Source organism: Melitaea cinxia, chromosome 30 (genome assembly GCF_905220565.1).
Source record: "Melitaea cinxia chromosome 30, ilMelCinx1.1, whole genome shotgun sequence".
Lineage (NCBI taxonomy): Eukaryota > Metazoa > Arthropoda > Insecta > Lepidoptera > Nymphalidae > Melitaea > Melitaea cinxia.
Window position 1 is genome coordinate 3,170,781 of NC_059423.1, and position 9,143 is coordinate 3,179,923.

The window sequence follows — 9,143 nt, forward strand, 5'->3', positions numbered from 1 at the left end:
TACCTAGCATTGGCAGGTCAAAAGAGACCTGCTACGCACTGGTGATAAGGTCGTTGAGTGCAGCTAACTTTTAAAATTATGTAGTGATTATACACTCTAATTTATAAATCAGTCCTATTGATGTTCTAATTGATATAATCTAATTGACTCAATAAATAAATTAGGTACTGAAGATCGCGTGACATACAAGTATCGATTGCAATTCGGTGTCATGTTCAATCCCTCCGGATTTGGTCCGGATTGACATAGCCATAATAACCTAACTTATCTTTTTCATTCCAAAATAAGTATATTGTTAATGAAGTAGTAGATATTAATGAAATATTTTTTACTAGCTGCTGCCCGCGACGTCGTCTGCGCGAACACTATAAAGCACCAAAAATACCCACGATTATACCTTTAAAAATAACGTTTATTTACCCGTTTCTTCGTTACATTTCATATCTACAGAAAGTGCAGTAACAGAGAGAGACTATGGTTATTAACATAATAACAACAACATTCAGATATGCGTCGTTAGATTACACGTTGTTACAGAATGCGTTGAAGAAATAAAGGTTCACTGCTCGTTCTCTGTAGGTGATAGCGTATAATATGTAGCCTATATGTTGACCCGACTTCTTAATAATATTCGTGCCAAATTTGAAGTAATTCCATGCAGTACTTTTTGAGTTTATTCCGGACATACATACAGACAAACAGAAAAACAGACAAAAATTCTAAAAACTATATTTTTGGCTTCGGTATCGATTGTAGATCACACCCCAAGTATTCTCTTAAAAAAATATTCAATGTACAGTTTTGACTTTCCTACCATTTTATTATATGTATAATAGATAATACTGTAAGAGAAATTTTAATGAGAACAGTGAGAATCTTTTTCTTAACCGACTTCCAAAAAAGGAGGAGGTTCTCATTTCGACTGTATTTTTTTTATGGATGTTACCTCAGAACTTTTGACCGGGTGGACCGATTTCGACAATTTTTTTTTAATCGAAAGGTGGTGTGTGTCAATTGGTTCCATTTAAATTTATTTGAGATCTAACAACCACTTTTTGAGTTATATCTAATAATGCGTTTTTACTTGACGCTTTTTTCGTCGACCTACGTTGTATTATAGCGCATAACTTTCTACTGGATGTACCGATTTTGACAATTCTTTTTTTGTTGGAAAGAGGATATCCTTAGTTTAGTACCATGATAAGAAAACCAGGATTTGATGATGGGATCCCAGAGAAACTTTCGAAAATCCGCAATAACTTTTTACTGGGTGTACCGATTTTGACTATTTTTTCGTCGATCTACGTTGTATTATTAATTTTAAGGTTACTCCTTGACCACGCTTGCAAGCGCTGAAATATCGAAGCGTCATAACAACTAAAAACTTAGTAAATATATATTAAATATATATATATTATGTTCAAGTATTTTAATTTTGTATTATGACAAGCTGTGCCCGCGACATTCCCGCGTGGAATTTTACAAAAAAGTTATTGTTCAGTTCGCAGAGTATAAACTATCTGCCAGTTAAAGTCCCGTCAAAATCGGTCCATCCATTTCAGAGATTAGCCGAAACAAACAAACAGACAGACAGACAAAAATTAAAAAAAAATGTTTTTTTTTTTGTATATGTACTGTGTATACATCCATATGCATTTAGTAAAAAGCGGTTATTTTAATATTACAAACAGACACTCCAATTTTATTTATTTGTATAGTTTCAATTTGTAACATCCCACTGCTGAGCTATTACTTCATTTTGGAAAGGAATTGAGTAATTTTAATTTAATAACTCAAATTTAATATCGGCTAACTGTATATAATAAGTAAAAACTGGTGTTGATATAACTAAATCCATATTACTTTACTGTAAATGTGTCTTACAAACAGCAAAAGTTAAGAAAAAATATATTGAAAAAACAACAAATGTATATAAAAGTACATTTATTAACTTTATTCGTCAAAATAAATTTAAGGAGTAAAGGTAACAATTATTTTTTACGTTAAAATTAATAAAAAAAATCTGAAAACAATTGTGCCCAGTTTTGATGAACAAAAAGTTATTTGTGTTTTTATTTTATATTAAAAAACGAAGATATCAAAAAAAAAAATTCCCTTATTTTTTTTTAAACATTATACAGCCTATTTCACCCGCGGACAGTGTAGCTTCCCGACAGTGAAAGAATTTTTCAAATGGTTGAATATTTTCGGGCCTATTCAATGCAAAAAACAATCAAATCTTTCTTCTTTAGAATTGAAAAAAAATTCTAGGATGTGCTTAAACGTTTTTTAAACTACAGTTAATATCATAATAAATATAGTGTGTGTTATTTAAAATTTTATTTTTTAATAATATGTATACTTTTATAAAATAAAATAATTTTTTTTTACTCACATATAAAACGGCACAAGTTTCAACACAAGGTGTTAATACAAAAATTAACAATGAACTGAATTGAACGCTTACATACAATTTTGAATTACATACATATTGATAACTAGATTAACCCGCGACTCCGTTCGTTATTATATTTATTTAATTATTATTCCCGCTTCCAAGGACACCTTATAGAAATTAAGATTACCTCTAATATTCAAGCTAGCAATATGACTAAATATCTTTAACATACACACACGGTCGTCTGGTCCTAAGATAAGAAACTCAATGTTTCAAATACAAATCGGTACATACAGAAAAAAGTTATAAGGTACACAGACACAACATAACAAAAAAAAAAACAATTAAAAAAATTCAATAACATTGGGGACCTTCCAAATAAAATAATTTCATTTAAAAAAATCCAATTCAGGGTTGTGGAAATTTCCGATATGATGATTTTATATTCGGTCTAAGCGACCGTGGCGCCGTCTATAGTGAGTTCTTTTACAGAAACCCGTAACTATTTAAAGTTTCATATTACAATGAAAATCTTTGACAGGAGACGACACCGTGCTATTTTTAATTTGTATGATTTTATTTTTGTGTTACTCACACCTTAGGAAATTCTAAACATTTTTTATTATCATATCAAAAATCGACCGTTCCAGCGGGGATCGAACCTGCATTTTCGACTGACCGTGTCGGTGCTCTAGCCAATTAAGCTATGGAACAATGTACCTACTCGCTAGATCGAAATTTTGATATGACGATTTTATATTCGGTCTAAACGACAATTTTTTGTCAGAATCAACACTTAAACAATATACTCTATTTTTTATTTATATATTAATATTTTTTTACTGTATTTCACACCATGGACTCTTAGTTGCTCATGCCATTTTTACTACATAAAATATTTGTTTTATCATCGGCGTGCGTTTTTTACATTTACTTCAAACGGAGCATTCTAGAACCACTAGGATGCTCCGACACATAATTACATTTAAATACACTATAATGTATTATTATTGTATCATCATCATCATCATCATCACTGTTGGACATAAGCCTCCACAAGTTCACGCCAAAAATGGCTTGAACTCATGTGTGTTGCCCATAGTCACCACACTGGGCAGGCGGGTCGGTGACAGCAGGGCTGGCTTCGTCGCACCGATGACGCTGCTGCCCGTCTTCGGCCTGTTCAAAGCCAGCAGTTGGATGGTTATCCCGCCGTCGGTTGGCTTTATAAGTTCCAAGGTGGTAGTGGGACTGTTCTATCCCTTAGTCGCCTCTTACGACACCCACGGAAAGAGAGAGGGTGGCTGTATTCTTTACTACCGTAATTACACACCTTATTATTATATACATACATAAAATACCACATTACTATATAAACATATATACAACTACGCTATTAAATTGTGGTTCTTTGTTTCTCCAATGACCCGGCTTCGGTCAACATTCCGAGCAGAGCTCTTGCGACCGTAGTGTCGCATTTTTGTATCTATTTCAATTAAAGCCTATAAACTATCTTAACGATAGTCATGGGATACTTATCCCAATTACCTGTCCGGTAGTTGTCCCGTATACTAATACGGGTATGCGACCCCGGCTTCCCTAGTTATTACTGTCCTATCCCTTACCCTCTGGGCGGTAATATCCTACATTTCCTATTCCCCACACCAACTTACCAATCTTCCTTTTCACACCACCTATCCTTCCCTTTCTCCATTCCTACCCTCTCCGTCAATCCAACGTCTGCCATGCGGATGGATGCATGGCTAGGGGCAAGCCTAGTCATTAGCGTGCCACTCTGCCCTGGCACCGGGCGGCCCAGAATTAGGCCAGCCCCTTACCCTGGCATGCGGGGCTCTGCTGGGGTGGACAAACCTTTTCCTTGCTATTCGTGGGAACGCAATGGTCAAAAACAATTGAAGTAACCAAAATGGCGGCAATGTGGTTCGCCACCCATCACGTCTCTTTTCTCGTGGAGGCGAACAGTGGCCCATAGAGAGCCGCTTCGCTACGTTGAATGTAAGAGGAGGAATGGATGTTAAGGTAGATGAAGTATGTCAGATGATGAATTAACGATGCCTAGATGTTCTATGCGTGAATGAAACTAAGAGAAAGGGATGTGACACCATAGTACATGGTGCCTACACGGCATACTGGTCGGGAGTCCCCCAAACCAGCTGAGGCTGTCAAGGAGTAGGTGTGGTTCTTTCCTCTCGAATGGTTGAATGTGTGATGGAGCATGAATGTGTAAGCCCAAGACTCCTCTGGATCAGGACTCAGCCCCACCCACCCAGGGTTGGAGTAAAGCGTGATAAGTATGAAAGAGTTCTGGTTACGTTTGGGGACGAGAGAATGAATAACAATGTGAGAAACCTGCTTGAAGTATGCTTGGAATGGAATCTTTGCGTGGCCAACACAATGTTTGACCACAAAAAGATCCATTTGTATACAAAAGATGAGGGTGAGTCTAGAAGTATGATTGATTTTGTAATAATGGATGAAAGACTGAGGAAGAAAGTGCTAGACACTCGGGCATACCACGGTGTAGGCCTCGACACAGACCACTCTCTGGTCGTAGCCCGAACGCCCCTCTTTAAACGGTGGCGACACCGAAGGGCCGAGCTTATAAGTGTTTTGGACAGAGTGAAAGTGGAAAACCTACAAGAAAAGGAAAAGAAAGACGAGTATGTAGATAAACTGAAAGAAAGTTATAAAGGCATAGAAGAGATAGGTGTGATTGAAGATTTGTGAGATAAATAAGAAAGGGGTCGTGAATGTTGCTATTGGGGTATGCGGGGTAGCTAAAAGAAGGAAAGGAACTAAAGAAAGGAAGAAATAATGTGTGGATAGATGAAGATGTACAAAAGGCTGTGTAAGTAAAGAACAAAGCGTGGTTAGATTGTTTAGCGACAAAAGCTAACCAAAAAGTTCAAAAGGTAACGGATGACGAAATAAAGGAAACAAGAACGAAGTATAAGAAATTGAAATTAGCGGCGAAAGAAGTTGTGTCTAGAAAGAAAGAAGAACTAAATGATGATCTTGATAGAAGGTTCACTGAAGATTTCCAGTCAAACATTAAGTTTTTCTGGAAATCCATCAAAACTGCCAGAGGAAAATCTCTACCTCGGAACTGAGTACAATCAGAAAGAGTATTTTGAAAGTTTGTTCGAAAGAGAGAAAGTGCAGGTACAACATACGGCACTTTCCACGGAAGCGAGTATAAATGTTGATGAAAGTGAGATAAACATGGATGAAATAGTGAAAGCGTTGAAAAGTATGAGATACGGTAATGCTGCAGGGTATAACAGGATTACCGTCGAAATGTTGAAGACTTTTTTTTTTTTTAACTTGTTCAAAATACAAAAAACACATAGTTAAAACTTATACATAAGCCTGCCACGAAAACTCACAAGAGCTTATCCGGACAAGCCGCCGCGTCACATATCATATTATCATATGATGTCTTTATCGTACCGTACCATGTTATAGCCATTAAATTTAAACTAAGGTAATTACCAAAATTTTGTAACTATTAAACGCTTAAAGATTTTAGTAAATGTTCTTTTAGTGATCTCCTATATTTTCGTTTGTCCAGGTATAACTCTTGTAGGTCTTCGGGAAGTTCATTAACAAATGCGGGTATAATAGTGTTTAACATTCTAGCTCCGTAAAAATTCCTAGCATTCGGCACAACAAATTTTTTTGAGTTTTGGATATTTCTTAGGGTATTGGGTCTACATTTTTCGATTAATAAAGAAGGATCATTAACTTCATTTAGGATATTGAATTTCACCAAAGTAAATACATCCATGACATTACAATATTTAAAAATATCACATTCATTCAAGATACGTTCATTTTTAAATTTTGGGATAATGGTTTTTAATAAACGTAACTGTAAAGCATAAATAATATTTAAATGTGTTTTATAGGTCCTACCGTAGCTACTCAGTCCATAACTGATAACAGATTGAGCCAGGGCTAGATACAATGTTCTACAAATTTTATATGGGAGCCTATATTTCAATATAAACAATCTACTAAGTAGAGATCTTAATTTAGAGCAGACGAGGTCTATGTGAGCTTCCAGCTAAATCTGTTATCAATAACGATGCCGAGATAAGTATGTTGATTTACTTTTTCTAACATTTGACAGTTCAAACTAGTACGACTACTATGGAAACATTCATGAGTGTGGGCCATGATAGCAGGGGAGTCGATAGGTACGTTATGGGAAGAATGTATATGTATAAATTTAGTTTTTTGAGCGTTAATCACCAGCCCAACATCATGGGCCCATTTACAAATAAGATTATAGTTGTTTTGCATAATATTTTCAGCTTCAGATACTGATCTATGTGCCGCAATCAAACAAGTGTCGTCGGCAAATTGATAAATGGAGCCTTGTTTTATCAAATTACATATTTTATTAACATAGAGGAGATATTCAATTGGCCCAATTACAGATCCCTGTGCTGTGCCATTTGTGGTTGGATACATATTACTATAGCAATTGGCAACTTTAACGGTGGTAAAGCGATTCGCATGATAATCTTTTATTAAATTTAGTAAAGGGCCTTGAATTCCATTTTGTGATAATTTACTGTATAAAGTATTGAAATCTAGCATGTCAAAGGCTTTTGAAAAGTCTATAAATAAAGTAATTACATGATATTTTTCATTAAGATAGAAGTTTATTTCATCTGTAAATTCCCTTAACAAGTCAGTAGTGCTTCTGTTTTTCTGAAAGCCATACTGTTTGTGGTTAATGACAATCATATTGTTTCTCAGAAAAGATGTTATTTGATCCCCTAGAAATCTTTCGATAATTTTATCGATACAAGACAGTATAGTGATAGGTCGGTAGTTACTGTAATCATTATGCTTGCCCTTTTTGAATATGGGTCTTATAAATCCGACCTTGAGACTGCGAGGATATAATCCCGTATCCAGACAGCGGTTTATTAGGTGACATATAATAGGTACTAGCATATCAGATAAATATATAATTTCGCGCGCACGGATTCCGTCATAAACTGGACTTTTATTTAAGTTGATACGTTTTAAGATTTGGGCAACAGCCTCGTGACTAGCGCGTTTTACTCTTAAGGTCATAGTGGTTTTATTTCGTACAGATTTTGATCTAAAAGTTTAGTGTCACAATTAATTTTTATTTTATTTACTGAAAGGTCGAACTCTTTCGCAAAGTTGTTCGCTAATATTAAAGGGGTTAATTTAAAGACACTGGACGGAAGGGCTGGACGTGGCATAGTGGCTAGCCAGCTGTACCGCCTTTTCAATTTGTGCTGGTTAAATGGGCAAGTACCGGGAGATTGGTGCAAAGCGGTAATCGTCCCATTGTACGAGGGCAAAGGGTCACGGCAGAACTGCATAAATTACCGCGGTATAAGCCTCCGAAGCTTCGTCGGTAAATTGTATGCAAAAGTGTTGATTGAGAGGATTGTGAATGAAACAGACGATAAAGTATGAGATGCACAAGGGGGATTTAGAAAGGGAATGGGATTTACGGATCAGTTTTTTTCTTTGCGATGCATAGCCGAAAAGTGTTTGGCCAAAAACAAAAAAACTCAATTGCGCATTCGTGAATTTAGAAAAGGCCTATGATAGAGTGATGAGGAATGAATTGTGGTCAGCGTTGTCCGTGAATGGTGTGAGAAGTGTCCTAATAAGAGCATTTCAATCTCTTTATAGGGATTCTAGTGCTTGTGTGAGGATAAATGGGGCTACAATGAATGGTTTAATATCGAAAAAGGTGTTAGACAGGGATGTGTAGCATCACTGTTGCTGTTTAATCTATTCATGGACAATTGTTTGACAGATTTAAAAGAGAATGAAAATGGGTTGAGAATGAATGAGTTACTCGTCAAATGTCTTCTCTATGCTGATGATCAAGTATTACTTGCGTCTTCGCCCGAGGAGTTGCAGGAGATGGTAACTGATATGAGTGGAGCTTTTGTAAGAAAGGGAATGAAGACGAATGTAAAGAAGACGAAAGTGATGGTGTTTGAAAGAGATGAGGCAGTGACAGACTGCAATATTGTGATTGGAGATGAAAAAATTGAACAGGTTTGTGTATTTGGGTTCAAAGTTTACAAGAGATGGAAAGTATGAGAGTGATATTGAAAGAAGAGTGAATGCAGGAAACAGGGTGAATGGAGCTTTGCACTCCTTTATGAGCAGTTGGAAGGTGTCTAACAAGCTTATTTGGCTGTGCATGAGGGGGTGTTGGTTCTGACACTCATGTACGGAAGTGAAAGTTGGGTATGGCAGAAGAAACATGAAAGTAGAATAAATGCAGTTGAGATGAGAGCGTTAAGAAGTATAATAGGAGTTAAACTAAGTGACAGGATAAGAAATAGTGAGATAAGGAAAGTTGTGGTCTGAAAGAAGATGTAGTGACAAAAATTGAGAAAGGTATGCTCAGATGGTTTGGTCATGTCGAGAGAATGAGTGAAGAACGATTGACGAAAAAAGTGTATAAGGCGAGTGTGGATGGAAGGGTTGGAAGGGGTAGACCTAGGCGGACGTTCCGAGACCAAATAAGGGACGTCTTGAAAAAAGGCCAGTCAAGAGTACCCTAAACCGAAGAGCATGTATGAAGGGAATAATGAAAGTGGACGAAGCGAAAGAAGTATGTAAGGATCGTAGCCAGTGGAAAGAAGTGGTCTCTGCCTACCGCTACGGGAAAGAGGCGCGATTATATGTATGTATGTATGTAACTATCTTA